The 13192-nt window shown below is 39.7% G+C and overlaps 1 protein-coding gene across 1 annotated transcript in view; it reads right to left on the bottom strand.

Moving 5' to 3' along the window:
- LOC139287258 (myosin IXB) overlaps positions 1-10246 on the bottom strand; it is a 57969-nt gene extending 47723 nt beyond the window's left edge. Inside the window, exon 1 of the mRNA XM_070908224.1 lies at positions 10122-10246. The gene's annotated coding sequence lies outside the window, so the exon portion shown is untranslated. The remainder of the gene's footprint in view (positions 1-10121) is intronic.
- Positions 10247-13192: the final 2946 nt, after the last annotated feature.

Raw genomic sequence — 13192 nt, 5'->3', positions numbered from 1 at the left:
ATAAATGCAAATCCTTCCCAAATAATATCCCAGCCTTGAACATCTGCCTTGCACAGACATCCCAAGGTTCTTTCATCTAGAGGATAATACTGGTATGAGATGATGCATAGCAACCAAGATGTGTAGATACATTTATGTTTTCAATCAGTGTGATGAGCTGAAACTCTAGATCCAAAGCAGCAGCGTCCACATGAAATACACCAGACCAGCGAGGCCATAGTATGTCTGACTTAATGCAACCCAGAAGGCTCTGCTGAGTCTGATTGGCTGTTTCGGGGTTCCACACTGGTTGGTGGTGACAGGAGATTCCGGAGAGCTTTCCGGACCAGTCATCTCAGCCATGTTGGACTAATAGACTAGTTTTGAGCAGCGGTGGACAACTACAGTACAATGATGACATGTAGCAGGGCACTGGTGTGTTATACATCCAGGAGGTGGTCAAAATAATATAAACACCAGTACAATACAATGTAACCCTCCAATAAATTCTATTTTTGTAAAACTCTTCAATTCAGAATGTGTCAGAGCTGTTGGTCTAACTCCTTTGTCAATGTTGGTGGCAATAATATAATCTTCAACAATTTCTGTAATAGCCAGCAAAAAGTAGTCTGTGCAGATAGTTCGTCAGGAAACTGAATGACCTTAGGGAACTTTTTTCCCCCAAATTTAGAGCTGAAATGATTTTTGATATTCAATTAATCATTTATGTCATTCTAAAGAAAAAATACAAAAACTCCACTGGTTCCACTTTCTCAAATGGGAATATTTGCTGTTGTCATTAGTGTTCTGTGGCAGTAAATTAAATATCTTTGGGGTATCACCTTGGGGTTTCGGGAGATTGTAATGGGATTTCTTCACAATTTCCTGTTGTTTTATAAGCCAAATGATTAACTTAATCGTTTACAAAAAATCAGCGTTATTTACAGCTCTAGCAAAATGAAGCCTGTTGTCAGGTTAAACCTTTCCAACAGATAGTAAGGTGTTGGAAGGAGTAAAAAGTACTACTTCCAACAAAAATAACGAAATATAGTTTTAGTTACTAGTTGAGATGAACTGGCTTTTAAAGTTGGAAAGGATTTAATTGGTGGAGTGCTGACATTTGCAAAGAAGTTGTTATCATGTGGCCAAGGGTTGATTTTTCATTTTTGCCTGAGCTCATAAGAATGATTAATAGGCTGGGTCGCATTGAGCAGATCTTCATGTTATTGTCCCCCCATACTGTATATGCAATTACTCTAAAAATGTTTCAGCATGAAGCATCAAGAAGATCATTTATCTAAATAAATGCTAATATTTGCACAACGTGTTTATTTGATTCAGGTGCACTTGATATTAGGTAAACAGCGGCTGCTCAGGATGGTCTCCAGTTACGGAAACACTTCCTTCCCGTTCAGCGGGACAAACCACACGCACAAACATACATTATGTCGTCTGGAGATGTGGGGCAGCTGCAGGCAGAAATCAGGAAGAGGAGAAAAGGAAGCGAAGGGAAGGAGGCAGACAGACGGGATTATTGTACACGCTCACTCATGGGGGCTACCCTGCTCTAAAAACACTTCCCAAACACATGACTCCATTGTAGTACCAGAATAGTCACTGCACTGCACCAAGTTCGTACTCATTTAAAATCCCTTACCCCTGCCCCTGGTTATACATGCCACACACACACACACACACAAACACTTTTCTTTATTCCTTAGAAAAGAAAGTTCAGACAGGGTAAAATGCCAAAATCTTGATCTCAAAACCCCTTCCGTTTGTAAGCATGCATCACAGGTAGCAGGAAGAAACTGAGATTTAACCTAGCTAACACACACTAAAGCCTCTTCTCTTTCTGCTAGTGTGGGTGGCTCAAAGCAGTACCAAATTCATGCTCTACCAATTGGGAAACACCTCAATGTTAGTAAGATTACTCATTTTACATTTTATACATGCCTTGACCTCAGTTTGAACTTGAAAGTGGGTCAAAAAGCTGCAAGAGGGTTAAAAAGAAAGAGCTTGTAATGAAGGATGTGTCATGGAGGGGAGTAACAAACGGGGAAAAAAGCATAATCTCAGACATTCTAGCATACAGTAGATTATATGTGGTGCAGCTAGTATAATCTATTGAAAACATCTTCCCTGTGGTGTGTCCTGATGATGTTTGGGTGGCCTGGCAGATTCACAAACCAACGTGTGGATGATAAGCATCTTAGAAAGGGTAATGTGGTTCTATTATTCGGGCCTGGGGCGACCTTTTTCTAAATCTATCCATCTACATTGTTTTAGCAGAAGTGGACTGGACAGAAAGTCCCCCCCCCCCCCCCCCCCCCCTGCCTTTCCACCTGGGCCAGACATCCTGAAGGATTTCTGTCAGATGAAATGTAATTTACATATGGAGTCATTCATCAGTGACCAGAGTCAGACTGCACAGTAAAAATAGAGCAAAAACAAACAGAACAGAGCAGAGCGAAGCCAATGCAGAGAACACAGCCAAGGTCTACTGTTCCTGCTCCATCTCTCTCTCCTTCTACCCTCAGCTTGTCTCTTTATTTCCATCTCTTTCCCCCCATCTGTGCCTCCCTTGTCCGGACACTTCTGTGCTTTGCTTTTTCTCTTTCACTTCTTCTCTTGTCACTCTCCACAGCCCTTAAGGCATCCAGTGGTAAAACTGAGCTGTAGTTAGGAGACTGGAACAGAGTTCAACCCTAATGCTGAACACAAAGTGCTAAAAATGTCTTAAAATACATGCCTTGTATTAACATGTTACTGTACGGTAGTTCACATACATTGCTTTGTTTTCCAAAGATCAAGCCACATAGTAATCCAAATCTAATAATTTCTAGGTTATGTCAATGGATATGTTCACACTTAAACTAACTTAGTTACACACATAGAACTAATTACAATGATAAACATCATGCGCTCCATGTGGTGCTATGTGGACTTTCTAGTTCAACACTGTGCCACCTCCATCACTGTCCTCTGTAACACACTGGTTTGCTTCTGCCCTGGCATATAATGGGAATGGTTTGTCAACTCTACCGCCTTGCCTGGCTGAGATTATTCATTTTTTCCTCAATTCATTTCAAAAGGAGTGAGTAAGGAATGACGTTAGAGTCTATTTCCTTCGACTCCATAACTCTTAAACCAAGATGTAAAGCCCAACCCAATTTGTGCCAATATACTTACGCCTTTAAAAGAGGATTTTGATGGCCTTAGTATTAGGTTATGTACTGTTTCATTCCCTTTATAGAATCTTAGGAGTTCAAGTTCATTCTTAAATATCTTTCCTCCTCTGTTTCCATCTCCACAATGTGTGTGGGAGATGCAAATGCAGGTTGTTTTTATAAATACATACAAATAGAGTGATAAATATAGCTTGAACTTTGATTTCCCTGATAATTACATAGTCATCACGCAATGTGCATGTTTATCGCCATCATATAAGCAGGAGCTCATGTTGTTCAGAATGTACAAAACTATACTGTAATGCTTTATGTGTACTAAAACAAACCAAACTACTTATACAAATTCAGGAATTCACAGTCAGTTATACATGGCAATCGTGTGACTTCTGTGGTTTTGACTATAATGAAAGATAAAGCAGGTGAGATAAGGCTGATGATGGTTGTTTTGACTTGTTGGAGGAAAATGCTCTTATGGCTTGTTACTGTCAACTTCTTCTATAGTTATGGCTAGTTTCTGTCAGTTTCTGACAACTGTAGGAAAAACTGATGTCATTAAGTTAGACATTTAGGTAAATAATAATGATACATATAGTCAAGACAGTTTATCTGCCTGGCCCTCATTAGCTATGGCTAATGATCCAATTTTGACACACTCAGAGGTGGACAACGGTGCACAGTAACAGCAAATGGAGCCTCGGGGTGTGCCCTCTCTCTGCCCATAATCCAGAGCCAAGGGACAGGATCAGTGACCGCAGAGAGGATGGAGGGGGAGGTTACAGCACTCACCACAGCCATCAACTAGTCAGTCAATCAGTATCCACACACACACACACACACACACACATACAACAGTCTCCTTCCTGAGGGTGACCACTGCAGCTGAGGGGGCAGGGAGTGAGTGACAGAAAGGCTTCAACTCGATATATAAAACTTGAAATCTGAGATACAAGCACAGATTGGATTTAATTTTTTGGCAAAAGGTTGCATGCGTTGGCCAGTAGTGACACTGATGAGTGGAACATGCTACACTTCAACAAACAAAGCAGTATGTTGAGAAACAAACGGTGGACTCAAAAGATGTCATAATCTATTGTGGACAGATGAACTGTTTTGTCTGTTTTTGTAGCTGTAATGTTTTTGTTTGGTGGCCCTGTGTGGCTGCTGCTCAGTTTTGGCTGACAAGTTACAGGCTCTCACTGGGAGATCTCCAACCACAGGAGTCACTGCCGGAGCTAAAGCCCATGCATCAAAATCACTAACAAAGAGTAAACCATACCACCTCCTGTCATAAAAGTATGACTATCCCTTCAACATGAACAGTTAAAGAGTCAAAAAAGCAGGGCTGCTGAGCTACGTGTAGCATAACTGATAAAACTGGGTTATTATTGGTATCTCTAACTCTACATCCATACATTTGAAAGTGATGAAAGCCAGGTAATGTAAACATTATGGATGGTTACTAAACAGAAAAGAATAACAATAATGATGTCACATGTAGATTTTAACCTAAATGGCATATGAAATCAGAGTGCTCAGGCTGCCTGAAAGTGGTTAAAATATGTCTTCCATGACGATGACAGACCATTTTTCACTTCACTGTGGAAACTTCTTGAGTTGTATATTTTGATTAAAACCTTTGCTTGGCTTATATCTGTGCTTATAATCAGAATCTAAACAGACAGATTCGGTATAATCATAATCAAGCTTTGATCCCAATCATCTTGACTTGATGTGTTTGGACCCTGCAATGATGGCTGAGTGAAGACTAAGGCACAACAAATAAATGCACTGTAAGTAGGCCATCCCTAAACAGTTGGTCTGCCTTTTCCTCACTTATACCCTATCATTACAGCTGGGTCTATTTATAAAGCCCATAAATTCAACTTGCCACATTGAAAGGGCCAAGTTACCAAGGAGTTTGAGGAATTGATGACTTTAAAACCTCACCACTCTCCCTCCCTTTTACCTCCCCTTCTCCACTCACACAAACTGCCATGCTCACTCACTAACTTTCTTTTGCTTACACTCTCCATCTGGTCCAGTCTGTACAAAAATACAGGTCACTGCAAATCCACACTGCAGTTCGGTTAGCAGCCTTCTGCAAAACGCAAGGCTATTTTTTTCTCCTGTCTTTCGCCACAGAAAGCCGGACCCTGGAGCATTCCTGTCACATTATTGCACTAAGCACTGACACACTGTATGCACACAAAAACACACACATATGCATAGATATGCATACATGTGCATACATATGGGTGTCCCACTTCTCCTTTCTGACCTCCTTCTTTCCACTCCTCCCTTTCTCTGTCTTCATACACCTACCCAACTTGCTTTACTGAGTGAACAGGTCACACTGATGGGAATCATCCAGGTTTTACCCATCACAGCCTATTCAAATCAGCTGTCTTCGTCTGAGATGAGAAGATATGGAGATGAAGCTCTTTCAACGGCTGAGTGACATAAGATTCTGCTCCCCTGAAGTTATAATACTAGCAGCTGAACCAGCCAACGGGTTTACAAAAGACAGAATGACACCTAACCCAGCCTGTCCTAGTGTTCTTGAGCAGCAGTGTAAGAAACAGACTGACAGAGACACCTTCCTGATGAGCACACAGGTAATAGAAACACAAGCCTCTACATGTCTGACCTTCTTGCCAGCCCCTTCGGCAATACGCCCTTCAGTATATCTCATGTAGTAGCAAACAAATTGACACTTAGTCAACACTCACTTCTCAACATGTCATGTGTGTTCATTCCACTATGCTTCTTTCTCCTTTAGTCCACACAAAAAAATATTACTTTAAACAATAATCTGTTGGATCAATTCACTTATATAAGAATATATACCATTGATCCGGTGATACAAAGTGTGTTGCACATGAAGATAGTTGAGCTATCTGGTCTATCCAACCTACTGAGGCTGTTCTGCAGAACCATGGGACTGCAGGTGTCTGCGTCATTCCACAGGTAGCCTACATCACCTTGGCCCAGTACATCAGCTGCACATAGAGAAGACGCATGCTGCTAAGGGACCCATTAGAAATAACTCTGCTGCGACAGCAAACCATAGCTCGACCTGTTCTTCTGTCCTCGTTCTGTCAGAGACCTAAATTAGTCAGATTCTGAGGCAAAACATAAAAAGAGGAACCCAAGAACAGCCTAATACTTAACTGATATGAGCAGGGTTACAGTACACAAACTAGGCAAACAGACAAAAACACAATGAGGCACCTATATTTTGTGTTTTCATAATCATTTGAAATAGGAGAAAGTCAGCCAACCTTGCACAATCTGCAAGTTTTACACATATACATCAACAGTAGGCTGAAACCAGACTAAAATGCCAGTGTGGTCGGCATAGACGACATACAGCTTTTTCTACAGCCACCAATTTCACCTTATTTCCCACACTGATCATGATTCATCAAACAGTTGTGAGAAACAAAATAGCTTCCAAGTAGGTTAATTCTAGAAACCACCAACACATTTGACCCTGAAAACACACGAGATAAGATAGACACTAGACAGACGCGTTGACAGATCTATTGAAACCTCCACGAAGTTACATTTTACTAAAACGCAACATCTGTGCAAAAATAAGCCAATGCAATTTCATCACCATTCTTCGCCCACCACTTCATCATTGTTGCCTTTAAAAACATTGTACATTTTATAAACTATCTTGCTGGCTGCGGTTGTGGTGTGACAGCAAAGAGCAGCTTGCTTGATAAGCGTCGTATTAGGAAACAGCTTAAGTTCCCCTAATGTGGTTCAGGTTGATGATCCAAACCAGCTACAGACCTACATTTACTAAAAACACTGGCATAGGACAATAAGCAGGACACTCCCTCTACAGATAAAACCAACCGCTCTGTAGACTGTTAAAACACACAAAGCTTGGCTGAGATAAGACTGACTTATAGTGTTATCTGCGAGGAAATTAATATTTAATAACACACAAGGTAAGATTTAGTGGTTGAAAAAAATTTAATAAAAGGCTGAATATGAAAGCTGAGTCTGAGGAAACCCTTGAATCTCTCCTCTGAGAAATGTTGGCACAGCTATGATTGAGGCAATTATCTTTTCATCCGCAGTTTCACACAATTGCATCCGCCAGGATGTGTAGACCAATTACAACTCAAGGCTGAGCAGGAGATGTAATTGGTCTTCCTTCCCCCACCCCCTTCTTGCCCTCAACCACTGTCAGCTCTGCAGTGGGGTTTGCAGAGTACCCACCATTAGCAGGGGGGCCACATGGCCCTTTTCTTTCAAAGATGGCAGAGAGCTGTTCTGTGGATTGCCTGAGTTTTTAGAAGCACTGTAAGGAGGTATGGAATAAAATTGGTTTGCAATAATTTGAAGATATTGGGACAGGTTTATTAAGTGGAAAAAATTAGCTTTATATTACAGCTCCAGTTCAGATACCATTCGTACATGTTTAGAAAGCATTATGTGTTCATATCTGAATAATATCTAAATTCACATCTCTTCCCTTTTAGATTTCTAAATAGTTACTAGAATTGAAATTGAGAGACAGGAAGCATTTTAATAAATGGAGATTTGACTCTTAAGCTTTCTCTAAGGGATTGGGATGTTAATTAGATTTTGAATTTGACAGATGGGGACCTTGATTGGATTGAATATGCTGACGCTTGATCCACAGCACAGTGTAGTTGGCAGGCCCTACAACACCAGTGGTGCTTCACACACACCCACCACACATTCACACACCTCCTGTAGAAGGTGGTCAATTTTTTAGTCAAATGATCTTTACTGTCATTGATTACGTTACATACAGTGTTTCAACAGAATGATTCCATGATGCTCATAAAGGTTATACGCAAGAGCTCTATTATTGACTATGAAAATTTCAGTATAAATAATAGACATGCAAGGTCAAATATGTTGTATAAATTAAATCTACAAATAAAATATACAGTCTGTTCAATGTCACTTCCAGACTTTGGTCTTGAAGACTTCATTTAAAGGCTGTCTGGTTGCACTCTTTAATGAGATGTCTTTTTAATGAGATGTCACTTGCATTTATATCCCATGCAGAAGCTTTGTAGTTCAACGATAAACTGTGGTGTACTTTTTTTGAATCCAAAAACATCTGATGACTGTTTTGTTGTGGTTATTTGTATAATTATTTATCCATTTGTGGTAAAGAAATGACAATGTCAATGTTCTTATCGATTATAATCAGAAGAGAAATTAAACTAAAAGCATATAATAATAATAATAAATAAAATAAATACTTATAGTTTAACACAGTCATTTGCTCAGAAAACTACACTCAAACTGAACTTAAAATAAAGTGAAATAGGATAGGTTAATTCCACCCACTACAGGTTGATCCCCCACCTACTTGTTTTGCAGGGTCAAAGTATATTTGCTGTACATGACCAAACCCTCCAACAGGTAAATATTTATAATTTTCCACTCTCGTCTGACACATTATTTCATGAAGGCCTGGGCCAACATGTGGCTTGTTAAGCTGCTCCTGTGACAGAGGGAAGTCTAAATACATTATTTCACCATGAGGAAATGACATGCTAGTTAGGCCACTGGAAGAGCACAAGTGTTCAGAACAAAGTAAATCAGAGAAATGGAAAGAGGGAAACAGAGAGGGAGAGGAACATCCAAGTGAAGTGCATATGTACCTAATTTTAGTGTTCCTATGTATGATTACTTTTTTCCACCACCCAGACGTTAGTCACGTAGCGAGTGCTTGGACCTGTAGCTTGTGTGGAAGATTTTGTTAGGGTTTGGCCAATGTGCTACTGTATGGAAGAACCAGCTAGAGAATGATCACACCAGTGTGATTATTTTATATTTGTTTCAGAATAAATGTGCCATGACGTAATATTAATCAACATTGGAAAACATCCATATCAATATCATGATTTCAACAATATCTCCGGTCCTAATTGTTGAGCTCTAAATTGATAAGGTGACTGTAGTTTCACATGATTACAAATGTAAACCAGGGGTGGGTGATATTAATATTAGTGTGCAATGATAGGAAAAGTAAGTAACTGCTGATATTACTCAGCCATACATTCAATTAAATTTAGAAAGTTGTTAGCTGCAATGAAGTTGTATATATCTATATCTATATATATATAGATATAGATATAGATATATACACACACTTATCCCATATCACAATAACAATATTGTATCAATATATCTCCCAGCTCTAAATAGATATGTACCTTCAATATTGTTGTATTATACGACTACACCTATCACTGGCAATCATGGCTGTAGTCTGTGTAAACTGTGCCCCATGGAGGGCACATAATAACAGTTAGGATACACGGGTGATTTGGATAAATTGTAGTTGCCCCCTTCTAGACTATTCTGGTTGGATTTATGTCAAAAGACTCACTCAAGAGTCTGCAAACGAAAACCTCAACACTGGAGCTTTTTCTGAAATCCAAGTGAGCCATGTTGACTCCAACAAAACAACAACCCACTGACATGTAGGTTAGTCACATTATCAACCAGGCCTGGGGACATTGCACTGCAACAAGTCAGCCTGCATTCTCAGCTCATTCACACACTACTGTGGCACTGACCAAACAGGCGACAAGCTGTTATCAACTATTATCATTACAGTCAGCCAGGAGGGCTGTGAAAGTTAGCAAGTAAGCTAGCTCCATTTTGTATTGAAACGGGACGTTAAAAACTACCTTCAGTGGAGAACGGTTAAAAGGGTTAACGTTACGAGGCGGGGATATTCACTGAGCTACTTCACAATAACTTCCTATAACAGCTCTGTCAATGCAGTGCCTGGCAGCCATACAAATTAAACACATATTCCTCGACTATAATAAATCAAAATATTTCGATTAACTCATCACTTTCCCATTTAAGCTTTTGCTTTAAAGAACACGGTCGTATAAAGCGAAGTGTACAAGCAAACAGTAACGTTATTTAACGTACCTTTCCCGGCTGTTTTTCTCATTGTCTGGGTGTAATCCTTAATTGCATTCCTCGTAACTCGACCAACTGGTGAGAAAATAAATGATAACCCAGTCGCAGCTTTTCGGTTTGTGGTTTGCTTTCTCCTTTGATTAAACCAAGACTGACTTGTGCGTTACCAGCCAGGCTAACAACGGAGGAGTCCCAGACAGACAAAGCTCCCAGTTGAGTCAGTTTGAAGGTTTGAATCCGGGGTGGAGAAAAAATACAACGCACCGACAAATAACCGTAGCCCTCTTACACGCTTAACGTTTTGTTAAATAAAGAAGAGCAGTCTCTGAAATAAAATAGGCTCAAAAGTCCAGCCTTTCCTGACAGACTGTGTGGTTTCAGACCGGCTAACCAGCTAGCCTGTCGCTACTTCCTTTCTCTTGCCTAAATAACAGCAGCAGTCTGAGCGGTGAAAAAAAAGTTGAGGAAAAAGGCACAAGCCAGATTCTATACAATGAAGGCACCCTGTTGCTCAGGGACATTTATTAAAGAACAGCGCCCTCTGCAGGATTACGGCGGTGGTACTACACGGCGGCACAAAGGCTTTGGCGTCAGAGTTCTACACTAACGTTACCAACTCAGGTGATGCACACAGTCATGTGTTTTTATTATTTAAGGTGAAGAATCTCATCTCACCAGCAGTTAGTTTCAGTTGAACATTCTGTTGCTATAGCAACAACCACAGGTAGGGTTCTATTGCAATTAAACGGACATTGTTACATCCACCATTGTGTCAAATCTGTGACCAAGCAGGTTATCTTTTATCTTATCTTAAGCCCTAATTGCAGCATTATATGTAGGTTTTTTTTTAATTATAGCTGTTTTATGATTGTTGATTTGTGACATATTCATTTAGTTTTTCTGTGATCATTTTACTGCCACTAACACTAGTTGTCTGAGGCTAATGTGTTGCTACTACAACTACAGTGACCGTTACATTAGTGCTTGGCCAACTATATGGCCTATGTATTTTACTCTTTTGGACTCTATGTGCATTTTTACTACATTAATTAGTATTTTGTACGCTCTATGGGGACTTAATGTTGATTTTTCACCAGTGATATTTTGTTTCTTCCTGGCATGAGAGACAATGGACCTACTTTGTCAGATAGTGTATACTTATGTAAATCCAGTTTCTTAATTACTGTACTAATTTATCTGTAAAAAAAATTTCATGGTATGGTTAGTGCCATCTAATTGCTTCCAGTGGAAAGTTCAAACACCAACCACTGCCTTCAGCCTGTCTTGGAAATGTTTAGCTCACTGCATAGATGTGTTTTTAAAAGTGTAGAGGACCTTCATCAAAATGCAATCATGGAGTGACTTGTTATAATGGAATTCAGTGTGTTAAATGCAAAACCAACAGTTTAAAATACAGAGGTGAAATTGGGATTTACAATTCAATTGACAAAAAATTGTAATCTGTGATTTGTTCCAATCTGTTACAAGTTCTGACTGTCATCCATGTACAAGTACAATTCTAAAAAGGCAAACATCATTTAATGATTTCAGTGAGCATCATCCAGCAGTCTCACAGTGATGCTGCATGTTTTATTCTTGACAGGAAAATGACTGCGATACTGCTTTGTGGCCACCAGATGTTGACTGCTCGACACCATGCAAGTCAGTATGCAAGTCAAGCAAACACATTTGTTTGATATAGATTGCTTCATAAATTGCACCAATTGGCCAGATGGTGTCACCACAATAAAAAACTCTGATGTTGTGACCACTAAACTCACAGCCATGAGATTTTGAATTAATATTTTTCTTCTCTCAGGCTCTTTGGGTCTAGTTCCACCATCAAGCCATTTCTCCAACAAATTGTACATAATTGCCATCAGATTTTTTACACAACCAGTTTTAACTGTTTCCATCATCGTTGCATCACAGAGTTCTGTTATTTGTAGTTGTTTGACCACAACACACAATGTAAGTTGACGTCAAAGACCCACAACAGGAAGGGAGGTGGTTTCCATAAGTGTTTAACACTCCACCAATCAATATTTTTTCATATCAACAATGAATCAAGTGGCTGTGTGTAATGTGAAAGGGTTGGTGGTGCAGTGGATGTATAAGCAGGCAATTGTTTGCTTGTATGTAAACCATAACAACTTCACAAGAACCAACAGTCTGCAACTGGTACCCTCAGCATTAGATCTTCCCCTACTTAAAAGAGTGCTAATGAGTTGGTGGAAACTATGGTTGCAATGAAAACCTGCAGACTGTTGGCTCTCTGTGCAAAATGTTGGTCCACCCCTGGGCTTACATGTCAGGACTGTGTCTCTCAGCTTGTTGTGGACTTATTCTGCCCCCAAGAGGTAAAAGAATGACTAAATGCAGCATTAAATGACTAAAGAACTTTGGATTACATTGAACAGAAACATGCTGCAAACTTTAAAAGGGAACTCCACTAATTTTACACATCAAAGTCTGTTTACAGGTCTTGAGGAATTACCTCAAGTGAGTGAGTGAAGAAGAATGCGTGTAATACAATTCTGAATTCATTCTGCTGCATTGATTTTGATGGGTTTTTTACTGTCCATCATTGGTCCAACGATGTTATAGAAGTGAAATGCTGCATGTCTGATCACACCATAATCAGTGAAGTAAGCATAAGTTGTTTTCAGTCACTCGTCAAAGGTTCCTGTTGTTGTGATATTATTGTGTGGCAAAAAGCACAACCCACAGACAGCAGTACAGTGGCAACTTTCTGTTGTCTTGTTTTATCTTTTAATGTTAGACAATAGAAACTTCCCTCTTTTGCGTCTATTTAAAAAAAGACGCCAAAGTACATCACACCACATTTGCATTTTGCATATGTTGAGTATCAAATTGACAGCTTTTCAAAGCTGAAAAAATGTTCAACTATGAGATCAGAAACTTTGTCGTAATGATGACTCGAGCTTATTTTGCTGTAGCTCAATTTCAGGTCAGGTCCTCCATGTGCTTGGACCTAAGCAGCAACTATCAAAGCTGAACACAAAGGCAAATATGGGAGTGCCTAAAGATGAAGTCTCTGTAATACTCACTAAATGCTG

Source organism: Enoplosus armatus, chromosome 7 (genome assembly GCF_043641665.1).
Source record: "Enoplosus armatus isolate fEnoArm2 chromosome 7, fEnoArm2.hap1, whole genome shotgun sequence".
In the NCBI taxonomy this organism is placed as follows: domain Eukaryota; kingdom Metazoa; phylum Chordata; class Actinopteri; order Centrarchiformes; family Enoplosidae; genus Enoplosus; species Enoplosus armatus.
Note: the sequence above shows the minus strand (reverse complement) of the source record. Positions and strands in the feature narration are given on the sequence as shown.